Raw genomic sequence first — 16,591 nt, 5'->3', positions numbered from 1 at the left:
CAGTCTGTTGATGTTACTCTTGAGTTGTGGAAAGAGACAATTAGAGAAATGGACAGGATAACCTATAAGTGGTAAGTGCAGATGAGAGAATGAGACAGGGAGGTATAAGGGGACCTAAGTTTTAGCACTGAAGAGAGAGATGCCCTGGGGGCTCCTGGGTGGCTCAGTCAGTTGAGGTCATGACCTTGCAGCTCGTGGGTTTAAGCCCCTCATTGGGCTCTGTGTCGGGCTCTGTGCTGACAGCTCAGAGCCTGGAGGCTGCTTCAGATTCTGTGTCTCCCTCTCTCTCTGCCCCAACCCACTTGCATTCTGTCTCTGTATCTCTCAAAAATAAATAAACATTAAAAAAAAAGAGAGAGCGATGCCCTGGGTCAACTCACAGCCCTTGTCTGGACTATGGTTTCCTCGCTTACACAAATGAAGGGTTGAACTTTAACTCTTTAGTCTTATGATTCCTTTTTTTTTTTTTTTAACATATATAGTAGGAAAAAAAGATACTCCTTTCCATGGGCAAACAATCATGCTCAGACATTTCAACTTTCCTACCTCAGAGAGAATTCCGAATATTCGTGAACAACTTTCTGAAATGGGGGAAGATATTGTATCTCTTATTATGAACATGAACCACACCACCTGTATTCCTGCCCTTGTTCACAGGTTGTCTTAATCCTCAAACCACTGTAGATCTTGCATAGACAGTGCTCTCTGATGCCTCAGAAATGCCACTCCCGACCTTGGAATGCTGAATAGAATTTTCTATAAGTTCTGATAAATGTGTTGGGGTAGGTGGCCAGGAAATCTTATAGGAGGCATTATTAAAAATTCAAGCCCAGGATACACACAGTTCTGTCTAAGCTGAGGCAACAGAGCAAGGCTCTAGGAGATATGTGCACATAAAGGCTCTGGATCTTCTGGAAGGGATAGATCTCTCTTCCTCTACTCATCACACACTTACACATTGAATTTAGCACATACACCTTTAAAGTTCTACCTGAGGCCGAAGAGCAAGTTCCTTTACTTTCTACACTGTCATGTCAAGAGCTCTGCTTCTGCAAAGTCTGTCCCAGAAGGCTGCAAAAACAACCAATCTTCATAGGTTCTTTATCAATTCCATTGACTTCATTTCCTAATAGCAAAACAAAACACCCCAAAACCCAAACCCAACCCCCCCCCCAAAAAAAAACCCAAAAAAGACCAACCAACCAACAAAAAACCCTGGGCTCTCTTGGTATATGGGAGGAGTCATTGGTGGGGTGGGGATGGGCGTTCTTTTATTGACACTTGTTAACTAGAGAGTGGAATATTCATTACTTGGGGCAGGAATTTCTTGGATGCAGGGTTTCTGCCTCTCTTCCCTTATTTGGTCAGGTGTTGCCTACCGTGGTATCCGCCATCTTGGGCCTGTCTGTTTTCATCCCGCTTCATGTGGAGTGCTGCCAGGACAGGCCTCTGACTTTCCCCCTAGCTGGCCATGACTTCCTTGTTGCAGACGTCCAGGCATCCTGTTAGAACCTAACTGCCTACTCTAACACGGTGACTGGCTTTGTTTCCCACGGTCGTTTGGCCTGATTAAAATTTTAGGTGCTTTCCCTTGACAGGAGGGAGTCCATCTTGTTTGTTAGCTGTTGCTGTCTAATCATTGGGGTCTTTTTTTCTCACCAGTGTTAGCCAGTGAGTACCACCCAGTCCTGAGCTCAGAGGATGTGGCAAGTGAATATCTGTAGATTTGGCCTGGATTCCCTAGTTCAGTGTTTTCCAAAAGCTGTTCCCCAGCCACATAACTCCTTGAGAGAGGTTTTTCAGAATGAAGGGCTCTGTGGTCAAAATAATGCAGACATTCTGCATACACTGTTCCTCTCCTTGTATATTCATAATGCCCATTCAACGCTCCAAGAAGCCTTATTGCAAAGAGAACTTTCAAACTAAATTTTATAAGGTGTTTGCCAAACCTCGATAACCACAAAATCTTTTTTCTTCTGTAACTTTTATCAATGTTGTTCAGACCAGATGTGGCCAACTGTCACCCTTTGGGAAATGCTGACCCAGTGCTTTATTTGGGAAGTCAGAGAGAAGAAGAAAACCTCTGAAGACATCCTGGGCTCCCTGACTGCCGTTGGCCTTGGCCTTAGCCCCTGGCTTGAGTGACTTCACAAAGGTTCCCCCACAGGGGACCTGTTTATTCCAAATCTCTGACTTAACAACTCATTTTCCCCATCCCTCTCCTGTGAGGTCTAGCAATTGTATTCATTTTTCCACCTTGGTGTCAAATCACTTTCTGCTTACTGATTGGACTTCTGCCACAGCAGTGGACGTGGAACCATCTTTTTCTGTGCAGAGAGACTTTCAAAGCTCAAAGGGAAACTGGAGAAATTATAAAGTCAAATGGAGCCAGGGCCCTCAGGGCAAACGGCCTCTCATCTCAAGGTGTAACAGCACTGGTTGTGATGGGTTTTTAGGGTGAGGGTGGAATTCGGAGCTGAGGGCCAAGAAAGATTTCTTGAAGACATCTTTGGTGCAAAAAGGTGATTTTATTAAAGCACGGGGACAGGACCCATAGGCAGAAAGAGCTGCTCTGGAGTTATGAGGAGTGACTGGCCCTACACTCTGGACTTGGGGGAGGCAAAGCCAGAACGTAAGTTTCCAAAGGGGTCCCCACACGTCAAAGACCCACAGATCAATGGAGGGCCAGCCACTGCCAAGTCATGGCTGCCCTTCCCTCCCACAAAGCATCAACATCAAGACAGTAGGGGTTCCTGGAGAAATGTTCTACTCTGCCAGCCTTGAGTATTTGTCAATGAACTGCAAGTTATAAGGAAATTTAATTTTACCTGCCATTTCCTCCTGCTTTGGTTTCCCACACCACCGTGGAGGGGAGGGTGATGTTAGGGTTCCAGGAAACTGAGTCTATAGGTTTCTGGAGATTAGGTCATTGATAAGATTGCCCCTCTTTCGCAATCCACCAAGATCCCCGTAAACTGATGGAGACTCTATCATCCAACCATCTGTTCTCCATCCCCTCCCCTGTCCTGGGGCAGCCAGGAGTGCCCGCAGAACGTCACAAACATCCCACCTGGAGGGGGGTGCGTGCCAGCCTGTACTTTGCCCCCAGCCTGCCCCATCGTCCCTCATCAGTAGAAGCATCTGTTCAGGACATAGATTTCCTCCTCCTCTAGCCCCTCTTCTGACAGCAACCTGGCTAAGGAGCCTTCCACCACCCATTAGCCTCCAGAGGACAAAAAAAAAAGAGCCTGTGATCTCCAGACCTAACCGGTAACAGGCCCCACCTTCACTGGGTTTCTGAAGATCAAGGCATGGTCTCAGCCCACCCAGTTCTGTAAGGACTCACGGCAGATGTATTTTCACAGATTTTAGACAGAGGCTCCTCAAATAGATGAAAATTCAGTACATTCTGCTTCTACTTTCAAAATAAGTCCAGCAAACTGACCACCAGCAAGTGGGTCCAAGCCACTGTCGTCCCTCGCTCGGATTACTGCACAGGCTTCCGACCGGTCTCCCTACACTCGCCCTTGACACCCTACAGTCTGCTGTCACCACGACAGCCATCTCACAGCCAAAGCGGTCCTTCTAAGATGTGCGTTGTATTTGTTGCTTCCTTGCTTAAACTAAGCAAGAGCTTGTCCCTGCACTTGAGAACAAATGCTAAAGCTTTGCAGGGCTCCACGGCGTGATCCATGATCTTGACCTCACTGACCTCATCTACTGCTCTTCCTTGAACACACCAATTAGACCTCTGCTCAGGGCTTATGTTAACTTCTGTTTCTGGAATGTTCTTCCTTACAGATATCCACATCATGCTTCGTCATGGCCTTGATTCAAATGTCACCTTATCAGGGAGGCCTCCCTGATCATTCACTAGAACTCCAACCCACCCCTTCACCATCTCCTAATCCCTGTCTCCTGCTTTATTTTCCCTCATTGTACTTCCTGCCAATCGACGTACCCTATGTTCCCTTGTTTAGCTGCGTATTGCCTGACTACCCTGCCTCCCATCAGAACGACAGCTCCAGGAGAGCAGGGCCTTTGAATTTGCTCATTGCCTTAGAGTGTCTGGCACATGATAAAGCACTCAATAAAAATTCTTCAGCGTTTGACATCAGAAATGTGAACCTAGAAAGTCCTGTATAAACGATATAGTCCACACTCCTCGCCGACGCGAGGCTCAAACCATGAGATCCTGACCTGAGCTGAAGTCGGACGCTCAACAGGCCGAGCCACCTAGGTATTGATAGTGCGCTCAGTATCACAAGCATCCCTCCACTTCATGCTGTCCAGGTAAGTTATCGCTTAAAAAATCTGTTCTACGTCTAAAGACACTCAAGCTAAGTTACGAAACGTTAAGTCGATATATTTCAGTGCATGGGGGAAGACAGCACAGCAACATACGCTCCTCTATATTGGAAACTTTCTGAATTAAAAAGTAAAGACGTGAAATGACTTTGGAAGAGTACCTGTGATGTACTGTGTGGGTCATGTCCAGGTACAGAGGTGCTTACTTTAGGCCTACACCTGGAACTCTGGGGGGTGGGTGGGTGGGGTTTTGAGTTGCTGAGGGTGGGGAGAGAGTGCTGGAGGAACTTGGACAAGACAGTCCCTGAACAGGCCAGGACACAGATCCCAAGCCAGGCCACCTTCCCTTCTGAGGTGAGGACCCTTCTCTTGCAGACCCTTGGCTACAAGTGTCCAGAGTGTGACAGCCAGGCCGGACCGGCCTCGACTCTAAGAGGGAATGAACTTAAAGCTGACGGCTTCTTTCTTCCGGGGCTATAGACTAGCTTTCTCCTTTTTGAGGATGGTTTGGTTTTTCCACTATGGGAGGCATTCACTGCACACTTCTTCTCACATTCCCTTTTCCTGGACCGATCACCTGGACTGATCCCAGTATAGCTGATCTCTCCAGCAGCAAACCTTGCTCCTTCGCACCACTGCACCGGGAGAAGGTTGACTAAGAAACCCCGTCCAGAAGCTGGACTGACCTCTGCATCCTGACTCCCACCTCCTTCCAAGGGCCCCCTGAGCTTTCCACAGGGTTCTCGGGCCTGAGGAGAAAATAGCCACTTACGGGACACAGGTTTTCAGTTTCTCTTTTTTAAAAAACTGGTTTCCTTTGAGTTAGGCAAATAACAATATATTACCAAACAGCCAACTTTACTGAAGCTTAAAGCCCTGAGACGCTGCGCCTGTTTAGTGTAGCCCTTAGTGTCTCTGCCTGCCACCTGGGACAGTCAGGTTCCATTCGCCGTCGGGCAAATGACAAGGACGTTTTGTTTTCTTTCCTCCATTTCTACCCTCACGTCTCGAAAAGTCTCCTCCTTTTGTCATGCAGAGCCTTTCCAGCAGGCCTCTGGGACGATGCCCCTCGGGACGCCAGCGACCAGGACGTGGCTCAAGAGGAGGGCGTTCCCACGGTTCAGGCACATCCTCCTTCCGGCGCGCCCCTCCCCCTCCCCGGCCCCGCCCCTGCCCCTGCCCCTTCCCCCGCCCTCGCCCGTCAGAGGAAAGGGACTTGATAAAGGAGGGGAATCAAATCCAATCAATGCAGGCTTCAGCTAGCTGGTTTCGGTTATTTCGGTGCTGCAAATAGTAGAATAGGGAAAGAATTAAAACGACTGGATCAGAAAGCAAAAAGCTGCGTTGCACTGGCCGGGAATCGAACCCGGGCCTCCCGCGTGGCAGGCGAGAATTCTACCACTGAACCACCAATGCTCTTGCTTAACGCTTGGTGGTGGCATCCCTTAGCTTCATTTCTGTCCCGAGTTCCGTTCCACGATGTGAATCAGGCTCCCGCTTGAGTCACCGCTGAGTCACCAGGTTGAAAATATTGTCTTTATGTTCCAAGACAGAGAACGTTAGGACTCAAAAAAGAACAACATAAGCTATTTAAAGTCCTGACTCTGAGGCTCTATTGGCATGACGATGACACGCTTTCGGCTCTCCCGGCTCATCAACCATCCAGGGGGCGCATTTGTCCTCGTGGGGAGTTGCGACCTGAAGTGGTTTCGGGCCGGCGGGGAGGAGCTGGAACTTTCCCCTCCACGCCGAGCCAGGAGCGGGTAACCGTCAGGCGGCGCGACGGCGCGGGATGAAGGGCTCCTGGAGGCCGAGCCAAGCAGCCCGGAGTCCCAAGGGCTCAGGCGTCCGACGCGGCCCGCGAGAAACCACCAGCGAAGTGGCCGTGGGCACCGACCCTAGCCCCACGTGCTCGTGGGTCGCCGTGCTGCAGGGAGGCGGGGTGGCGGCTGCCAGTCACCCACGACCAGGGCACGCGCCCAGCGCCCGGCTAGGTGGCCTTCAGGACCGCGCGCGGCTGGTGTGCGCGTAGCTAAGAGGCCGGCGCACCACCTGCTTGGACGCCACGCGCGCATGTTCGCGGTCCCCGCGGTGCTGGCGGACCTGAAGCACTGACCCTTGCAGGGGGCCGAGGGAGGGCGGCAAGGCCTGGGTGCGCGTGTCCCCCCGGGGGCAGGAGACGTACCCCAGGAGGTCTCTTCCATGGTGCTGGGCCAGGTGCAGGAGATTGGTCACGGTGCCCGCCTACCTCAACGACCCGCAGCGCCAGGCCACCAAGGACACCGGTGCCATCGTGGGGCGCCACGGGCTGCGGATCATCAACAAGGCCACGGCGGCCACCATTTCAGACGGGCTGATCAGTGCGGCGTGGGGGAGCAAAATGCGCTCATTTTCGACCTGGGTGGGAGCACCTTCGACCGTATGCATTCTCGCTGCCGACGCGGGTGTCTTCGAGGCTCCTGAGGCTGGGTGGGGAGGGCTCGACGACAGGTTGGTGAGCCGCCTCGGGAAGGAGTTCCGACGGAAGCACGGGAAGATTTCCCAAGAGGACAGGCACAGAGTACAAGTGTCGGGAAGTCCTTGTCTGGCCGGAGCACAACCAGCTGGCAGAGAAGGAGGACTATGAGAATCAGAAGAGGGAGCTGGAGCAAAGTCTGTCACCCCATCTTCCCCAGGCCCTACGTGTCCCTGGGGGTAGCCGCTGTGGAACTGACACTGGCCAGGGAGCCCCCCACCCCTCCCCGGTAGTGGCCTCCTCACTGAGCAGGTTAATTGAATAATGGTCCCTCCTGGCAGGTCATCTGTGATGGTAAGGCCTGGGCTTGTGGGCCCTCTGTCTTCTGTGATCCTGCCCTGAACTTGAAGAATGGGAGTGCAGAGGAATCTTCCAATCAGGGAGCTTTCTTCTCGCCGTGGTGTACCACTGAGGTCTGTGCCCGTGTCGCTTGTTAAAATCCTTTTCTCTCCCATTTCAGACGGGCAGAAGTCATCATTATTAACATTTGTGTGGCACTTCAACATCGCTTTTGCCTACTTTGGTGCTGTTGTTACCTGCATGTATGGATTTTGTTAATATATGGGTTTTTGTGAAACATACATGGAAATAAACATTTAAAACTCCTCCTTAGTTTTCAGTCCAGTTAAATGCATAAAGAGGCAAGGCTTTCAGAAGCAGAAACTGTCACGGTGGGTGCTGAAGGAAGTGAAGAAAACTCACAAGCCTGTGCGTGTAATTTCCACAGGGGAAAACAGGCTAAGGGAGAGTTTGAGGCAGACATGTCCGGTGGGTACTGAAGTCTGAGGGTTGATAGGAGCGAGCTGTGAGTTACCTGCTGCAAGAGGAAAGGAGATGAGAGTTGGAAAAGTAGAGAATGGAGAGAAACTTTAAGTCCCAGCAAGGTTCCCATGTGTGACCCTAAGATTAAAAAAAAAAATCCTGTATTGGGATTCTAGTTTAGTTTGTCTGTCTATATGTCCTAATACACTGACAAGATAGTTTATATGATAATTAGCTGGCTCTAATCGAGTTACTTTATCCATTGTTCCTTTTTTAAGCTTGTTCATTTATTTTGAGAGAGAAAGAGAGAGCGTGCTCATGTGGGGGAAGGATAGAGAGCGAGGGAGAGAGAATCCCAAGTAGGCTCCACACTGCCATTGCTGAGCCGGATGCTGGGGCTTGAACGCACGATCCATGAGAACCATGAGAACCATGAGAACTGTGAGATCATGACCCCAGCTGAAATCAAGAGTCTGAGGCTTAACTGACTGAGACCCTTACACGCCCCTAGAGAATAAACCCCACGTCCTGGACTCTGGAATGTAGAGTATCCTGTCTCTGGAGAGTACACCTATGGGTGTAATTAAAGTTACTATTGATCTTGTGTGTGAGAGGTTTCTGGTTTCTGCTGATGGGCCCTAAGGGTGATGATTAATAATAATAATGATGCCAGCCCTGTATCATAATAGCAATACTGAAACCAGATTGCTTAGGTTTTCAGCTCTGTTCCTTTATATCTGGTGGAAGTTAAACTTCCCAAGGTTTGGGGGCACCTGGGTGGCTCAGTCAGTTAAGTGTCTGACTTCGGCTCAGGTCATGACCTCATGGCTCATAGGCTCGAGTTCTGCATTAGGCTCTGTGCTGACAGCTCAGAGCCTGAAGCCTGCTTCGGATTCTGTGTCTCCCTCTCTTCTCCTCCCCCCCATCCCCAAATAAAAAAAACATAAAAAAAAAACCAAACACTTCTCCGAGGTTCAGTCTCTCCTTCTATATAGAGGGGATGATGATGAAATAGGACCTATTTCAGGATTGGTAAGAGGGTTCAGTTAATTAGTACATGTAAGAAATGATAAAGTTATGCATACAGCATATGAGCAACAAATATTAGCTATTACTAATTATTTTAGTTGAGCGTCAACTATGTAGCAGGTACTTGACATACACAATCTAATTTAATCCTCACGGCAACATCACAGGGTTTTATTTCTTTGGGGAGATGAGGATTCTGAGGTTCACAGAGGTTAAGCAATTTACTCAAGGTCGCATAGCTGTTAACTGTGGGGGAGGGGCACGTTGGAATTGAGAATCCCCTCCTGCCTGATTCTAGAGCCTGTGCCTTGTCACCTCACAAACAGGCCATGACTCTACTTGTTATCAAAACTTCCCAGTCTGTCGTGAAATTGGCTATGTTATTCCTTTAGAACACAGTTGGAGAGAAAAGGTATATATTTTGTTTATTAGTTATATTTTTCACTGATACATGTTTTTTATAGCACGTGGCTGAAGCTGGGAAGTATCTTCGGGCTCAATTTTACCGCCAGTTGAGCAAATGCCGATAGAAGAGCAAGGATAAACTTGCATCAGCTAGTTCCCAATTAACCCAGTCCACACTGGGTCTCTCCTGTGAGCAACGGGAAGATAGACTTTTATCTCAGAACTGCAGGAAGGTTTGGCCAGAGCAAGTCTGCATTACAGTTGGTTCAGGGGCGCCTCTTGCGGGTGACGAGGAGATTGCAGAACAACCCACTTGGCCCCATACTTGTCACTTCCCATTTTTAACTGGTCTCTTTTCCTGCACCTGGGCTTAGTGCTGGCCATGCTGGTTTCATAGTGAGAGAACTTGCCCAGAAAAGATGACATCACATACACATTCTATATTACACTTTCCCTTCCCAGAATTTCCTCCCAACTTCCAACTTGGACTTCCCAAGAGGAATGATATGTTGCTGGGTGAATCGGGGAGACCCTGGGCCCTGGGGCCTTGACCCAGTCAGACCTGAAGGAGTCACCAAAAGTTCTTGGTCTTGTCACAAGAATGAATCCAAGGACAGACATGCAACACAGAGGTCGAGTGACACAAGTGGGAAAGTTTATTAAAGCGAAAAGTACACTCTTGAGATTTGAGAGCAGGCTAGCAAGGGGGGGTGGAGAGAGAGACAGAGAGAGGGAGAGAGTGCCTTCTAGAGGTGGGGTTTGGGTTTCTATCTTTTATTGACAGTTGTGAACTAGGGGGCAGAATATTTATCACTTGGGGCAGGAAGCAGGGTTTCCTGCTTTTTCTTCCTAATTTGGTCAGGGATTTCCTGTTATGGTATCTGCCCTCTTGGGCCTGTTGCTTTGATGGGGCTTCCTGTGGAGTGCTCCCTGGACAGGCCTCTGACCTTCACACAGCCTGCCACAGCTTCTTGGTTGCTGGCCTCCAGGTATCCTGTCAGAGCTTAAGTAACTTCCTATTCTAACACTCACAGGGTTAAGATAGTTTCTTAGCATTCCAACAACATATTCTCTCTCTCCTTAAAAACATATACAGGGTGTAAGAAGGAAAATCGTCTTGTGTTGTGAAAACATTTCAGATCCTCTCATTTGTATGGGATCTATTTTTCCATAGAGGGATTTAAACACACTACTTCATCTACTTTTGAATGAGACTGTTGTTAATGGTTTAGTTTCTTTGGGGACTATTTCTTGTAAGCCTGAATAGGCATCTTTTTTTTTTTTTTTTTTTTTTTAAATTTATTCTTGAGAGAGAGAGAGAGAGGGACAGAGCACGAGCGGGGGAGGGGCAGAGCAAGAGAGGGACACAGAATCCGAAGCAGGCTCCAGGATCTCAGCTGTCACCGGATCCTGACGAGGGGCTCGAACTCACAAGTTCGACGTGAGCCAAAGTCGGGCGCCCAAACGACTGAGCCGCTCAGGTGTCCTTGATAAGACATCTTTATATTGTATATAGTTGTCAAAGGACAGAATTTTAACTGAGTAAATCTGAAGATCTAATTGGCTTTTGTAAGTGATTCAAGAATTGGGCAATGTCCACTCTAGCAAGTCAAGGAGAACTCTGAGGCCTTGTACAAAAAAAATCGAAGGTTTTTATAGGCAGGAGGGTGGGGTGACAAGTTATTAGCAAAAGAAAAGAAAGGATTGCTCCAGATAAGGTCACCCTCCCTTAGGGGCAAGGGCGGGGTTTCCTACCCTAATTGGTGCAGACTGGAAAATTCCTGACTGACTGGTTAAGACTAAATTTCAGGGAGAGGTTTAAACTGCAATTAGGGGGCGCCTGGGTGGCGCAGTCGGTTAAGCGTCCGACTTCAGCCAGGTCACGATCTCGCGGTCCGTGAGTTCGAGCCCCGCGTCGGGCTCTGGGCTGATGGCTCGGAGCCTGGAGCCTGTTTCCGATTCTGTGTCTCCCTCTCTCTCTGCCCCTCCCCCGTTCATGCTCTGTCTCTCTGTCCCAAAAATAAATAAACGTTGAAAAAAAAAAAAATTTAAACTGCAATTAGGTTAGAATTTAAGCCCCAGTTTGGTGACTTGGCCCAGCATAAGTGACTCCACCTTGGACCTGTCCTTCCTTCCTTCCTTTCTTCCTTTCTTCCTTTCTTTCTTTCTTTCTTTCTTTCTTTCTTCTTTTGATGTATGTTGATTTTTTCTTTTTTTTCTTTTTTCTTTTTTTTTTTTTGAAAATTTACATCCAAATTAGCATATAGTGCAGTAATGATTTCAGGAGTAGAATTCAGTGATTCATCCCCCACATATAACAACAAGTGTCCTCCTTAATGTCCCTTGCCCATATAGCCCATCCCCCACCCACAACCCCTCCAGCAATCTTCAGTTGGTTCTCTATATTTAAGAGTCTCTTATGTTTTGTCCCCCTCCCTGTTTTTATATTATTTTTGCTTACCTTCCCTACTGTTCATCTGTTTTGTATCTTAAAGTCCTCATATGAGTGAGGTCACATGATATTTGTCTTTGACCAATTTCGCTTAGCATAATACCCTCCAGTTCTATCCACGTAGTTGCAAATGGCAAGACTTTGTTCTTTTTGATTGCCGAGTAATACTCCATTGTATATACGTGCCACATCTTCTTTTTTTTTTTTTTCGACGTTTTTTATTTATTTTTGGGACAGAGAGAGACAGAGCATGAACGGGGGAGGGGCAGAGAGAGAGGGAGACACAGAATCGGAAACAGGCTCCAGGCTCCGAGCCATCAGCCCAGAGCCCGACGCGGGGCTCGAACTCACGGACCGCGAGATCGTGACCTGGCTGAAGTCGGACGCTTAACCGACTGCGCCACCCAGGCGCCCCCCAACATCTTCTTTATTCATTCATCCGTGGATGCATTTGGGCTCTTTCCATACTTTGGCTATTGTTGATAGCACTGCTATAAACATTGGGGCGCATGTGCCCCTTCGAAATAGCACACCTGTATCCCTTGGATAAATACCTAGTAGTGTAATTGCTGGGTCTTAGGGTAGTTCTATTTTTAATTTTTTGAGGAACCTCCATACTGTTTTCCAGAGTGGCTGCACTAGTTTGCATTCCCACCAGCAGTGCAAAAATGTTCCTCTTTCTCCTCATCCTCCCCAGCATCTGTCCTTGCCCGAGTTGTTAATTTTAGCCATTCTGAAAGGCATGATGTGATAGCTCATTGTGGTTTTGATTTGTATTTCCCTGGTGATGAGTGATGTTGAGCAACTTTCCATGTGTCTGTTAGCCATCTGGATGTCTTCTTTAGAAAAGTGTCTATTCATGTCTTTTGCCCATTTCTTCACTGGATTATTTGTTTTTGGGTCTGTCGTTTTCTTTTTAACATAGTTTGATTAGTGCAATAACAACCATGTCACCCAGTTCCTCCCCAAAAATATTACAACAAATTAAATCAAAATACATGCCCATTACTTAGAAATGAAATCTTGCTACAATCCCCCTAATGTAAAAACAGCGTTTTCTTGCCCTACTCTCAATTCCTCACAGGCAGCCACTTTCAAGTGTCTTTTGTTTCGGGGTTTTTTTGTTGTTGTTGTTTTGTTTTTTTGTTTTTTAGGGCCTTTTTATTGTGCAATAACTTTTGATTGACAGAGAGTTGGGAAGATACTACAGAAAGTTACTATATATCCAGGGGTGCCTGGGTGGCTCAGCCGGTTAAGAAAGTTACTATATATCCTTCACCCAGCTTCCCCTAATGTTAAGATTTTTACATAACCATGGTGCACTTATCAAACCCAAGAAGCTGACATTGGTACAATACAGTTAAGTGAACTATAGACTTTATTCAGATTTCATGTTTTTCCACTAATTTTTTTTTCCAGAAGCCAATCCAGGATACCATGTTGCATTTGGTTATCATATCTTCCCTGATGTGGAAAATGTTGGGGTTCAGAGCCAATGGTCAAGAAAAAAATCCTTGAACCATCTTTGGCGCAAAAAGGTGGTTTTATTACAGTATGGGGACAGGACCCATGGGCAGAAAGCTGTCCTGGGGTAGTGACAGGTGACTGATTATGTAAGTTCAAGTTGGGAGGGGATTAGGGATAGCAGAAGTCTCTAAGGAATGTTGGAAACAAGGTTTCTAGGACCTTGAGGGGGCTACCTATTTTTAGGGAAAGGTCATTTATTACTGTTTAGTAAAAAAAAAAAAACAACTCAGTCGTGAGACCCTTCGGATGTATATCTGGGGGCCATATGCCTGGAGGATGATTGCCAACATGTATCTTGGGGGGCAGCGAAAATGAAGTTTCCAAAAGAATTTTTATATGTTAGACAGGATCCTGTGGGGTTGGGCTAAGGTCGCCTTTTGCCCCTAGCAAAGTGTCAACTTCAAGGCAGCTGAACTCCCAGAAGAAGGTCACTCTGCCTGTCTCAAGGCCTTATCAATGGGCTGTAGGTAGTAAGGACATTTAATTTTTTTCTTTTGCCTTTGTTTTGTACATCATTCTCGGCAATCTATGACAGTTTCCCAACCTTGTGTTTCATGACCTTGACATTTCCAAGAGCACTGGTCAGTATTCGGCAGATTGTCCCTCGATTTGGGTTTATGTGATATTCTTTCATGATTAGACTGAGGTTTTTAAGAAGTGCCCATCTCCATGAATTCGATCAGTGGGACTGTGACCTTGATCACATGGTTAAGGTTACACTTTGTTTTTTTACATGTCTCTCTTGTGAATGCATTGCCATTGGCTTTAGTGTAGACACCTTCCGTTCTAAGCGCGGTGTCTGACATAGTGTGAGTGCTCATCTGAAACTGCCTTGGTGAGAAGCAAGGGAAAGGGTAGTCCAAGTTCAAGATCAGCCTGTGCAAAGGAACCTAAATTGGATCGGTGCTGCTCAAGCTTTTGGATACGTGTGCATCACCTGGAGACCTTACGAACTTTGGATTTGGTGGGTCTGAGGTTGTGGCCTGAGACCTGCATTTCTAATAAGCCCCTAGGTATTCACCTAAGCCTCCCACCAGCTCAGTGTACTTACTATACTGCTGGCAGCTTCCTGAGGTCACGGTCTGGTCTAGTAAATAACAAAAAATGCAGTTTGTCTGGCAAAGTTTCACCAATTTCACCAATTGACCTAAAGATCCTTCCAATCTCACACCTGTGAACCTCACACATTCAGCTTGACAGCTCGTCCCTCTTCCCAAAAGGGCAACAAGGTTTTTTTTCATAGCCACTTCCTCCTCCATCAGAAAGCATCTTATCTGTGACCTTCAGGAAAAAGGAGCTCTCGAAACACACAACTCCACGAGTTTACCTTTCCTCTGTATTACTTTCCCAGATTTTTTCTGTTGATTTATTTTCCTGGGTTTTGGTGACACAGCAAACCTACTGAATTAGAGTTGGTGGTGGCTTTAGTGCAAACTAAACCCCATGTCTGGACGCCAGCAAGGGAGGAGTCAGGGTCAGCTATGGGGAAAGTCAGATACCTGTCCTGGCAACATTCCAAAACTAAAGCCGGAAGAAAGCCAGATCAAATCAGACAGGCCCAAGACAAAGAAGGCCTGCAACCCTGCTCCCAAAGAAATCCCCTCCCCAAATAATATTCCACCGCATGGTAAACAACTGTCGATGAAAGATAGAAACCCAAACCCTGGGCCCTGCTCTCCCTTGAGCGGGCTGCTCTCACGTCTGGAGAGTGCACTCTCTCTCCCTTTAATGATCTCTTTTCCAGCACTACTCAACTAGTGTCTGGTCTGTTCTTGAATTTTTCTCTTGGGAGGAGCCTAAGAGCCTGCGGTGACATCCCAGGGAGGGGCTGCGCGGAGGCCTCAGGGCCAAGGGGTCTCCCCAGTCCACCCCGTGACAGATGAACGGCCTGCCCTAATATACTTGGCACATAGGAAGGGCTCAATATATTGTTGTTAGATAAAGGAGTGGATAAATAGGTACCAAGAGGACGGAGTCTAAGGCAGAAACACTTTTTTTTTCAGTTAGGGATAGATCTTAGTGTCAATTGTTTCCTGATTTCCTAGACCAGTCTCCTGCCTATAACAGAAAAAAATAGATTGTTTCATATTTCCAATGAAGCATAATATTCATATGTAGATACTCAGGACAAAGAGGTGTCCATTAATCAATACTCCCTTCTCCATGAATTCAATTCTATTTGTTGGTGGGGAAAAAAAAGTAAAAGCAACACTTTGTCAGAAGTGGGATTCGAACCCACGCCTCCAGGGGAGACTGCGACCTGAACGCAGCGCCTTAGACCGCTCGGCCATCCTGACTTCGTGTCCAGAGCTGTCTTATTTTCCTTTAGTATTATTCTACAGTACTGTGTCATCACGTTAACATACATCAAGGCTGTATTTATTGTTTTATATAAAATTAGAACTCTCCACGGGGTCCTTGTCAAAGCACGGAAAATAAAACTCTCCGACTCCTCTTTCCTACTTCACCATCCTAAACGGTAAGGATCCATTTTAACTTTCGCCCTTTTGAGCCCTCCAATCACTCCTCTAGAGCGGCGGAATCTCGCCAGGGTGGGCCCCTTGCCGGCCGGTCTCCTTCAGACCCTCCGTCCCAAATCGTCGGTACCGAATCCCACGCCCCGCGGATCCAGCGCTGGGACGAGCCCAGTGGCAGAGCTGGGAGCGCGGAAGAGAGCAGGGGGCGGGAAAAATCCCTGGGCCGCGCGAGGCGTCTACTTTCCTGCTGGGCTCCGCGCTGCCCCGGCCTCCAGTCCCTGTCCGTAGCTGGAGGATCGGCTAGGATTAAGGCCGAGGTCCATTCTCGTTAAGGGAAAGCTCCACGCACTTCAGAATCGTGGAACACCATGGTTCGAGAAACCACGGCCTCCATTTGCCTTATATAGAAAATTCCCAGAACTCGTGTACGCAGGCGTTGGTGGTATAGTGGTGAGCATAGCTGCCTTCCAAGCAGTTGACCCGGGTTCGATTCCCGGCCAACGCAACTCTTTTTTCTCTTCCCGAGGAAAGCCACACGGGATGCTTTTTTTTTTTTTTTTTTTTTTTTTTAAGCCTAAACCCAAACTAGGAACCGCGGGCACTGCCTTCTCTCCCGGACTCATCTGTCGCTGCGGAACCCCTCCTCCTCCCAGCCGCGTTTGGGTCCAGTGTGCGACTCGGAAGGCTTTCTTTCCTGTCTGCCGCTCCTCCCCGCCTTTCTTCCCCCGCTGCCACCTCTGGAGGAACCTGCGCGACGCCGGGTGCCAGGTACCGAGTGCCCAGTGCCGGGAGCCGGGTCTCCGGAGGGCCCTGCGTGCAGGTGCGCGAGGTCCGTGCGGCTGCCCTGCGAGTGCGTCGGGAGAACTGCGCTTGCAGGTGTACGACAGTAAACTAAATAATTAGCAGAAGTCAATAAATGGACACCCAGTTCAGCCACTGAAGAAAGTCTAAGTACGCTGGGAGCAACTTGGGCATATGAATCCCCTTTTTCAACTGTAAACGTTATGAAATCTAAGTACGCATCCAGTTTTTCCGATGAAAATATAACGCCCGAGTGTGCAACCTGCTGTCTGTTGAGTGTCCAATACATACTGGTTTGAAGACAAAGTATGAAAA

The 16,591-nt window shown here is 47.9% G+C and overlaps 1 long non-coding RNA gene and 3 other non-coding genes across 4 annotated transcripts; 2 read left to right on the top strand and 2 right to left on the bottom strand.

The window, feature by feature from the left end:
• Positions 1-5,653: 5,653 nt before the first annotated feature.
• TRNAG-GCC lies at positions 5,654-5,724 on the bottom strand. The gene has a single exon. It is a non-coding gene; the product is annotated as a tRNA-Gly (tRNA).
• A 3,218-nt stretch (positions 5,725-8,942) lies between these two features.
• LOC123382902 lies at positions 8,943-16,570 on the top strand. The gene is made up of 3 exons (XR_006592041.1): positions 8,943-9,026; positions 15,400-15,477; positions 16,049-16,570. It is a non-coding gene; the product is annotated as an uncharacterized LOC123382902 (long non-coding RNA).
• TRNAL-CAG lies at positions 15,213-15,295 on the bottom strand. Its single transcript has one exon. It is a non-coding gene; the product is annotated as a tRNA-Leu (tRNA).
• Positions 15,909-15,980, top strand: TRNAG-UCC. The gene has a single exon. It is a non-coding gene; the product is annotated as a tRNA-Gly (tRNA).
• Positions 16,571-16,591: the final 21 nt, after the last annotated feature.

The sequence above is a fragment of the Felis catus genome, chromosome F1, assembly GCF_018350175.1.
Source record: "Felis catus isolate Fca126 chromosome F1, F.catus_Fca126_mat1.0, whole genome shotgun sequence".
NCBI lineage: Eukaryota > Metazoa > Chordata > Mammalia > Carnivora > Felidae > Felis > Felis catus.
This window is presented reverse-complemented; position numbering and strand designations above follow the sequence as displayed.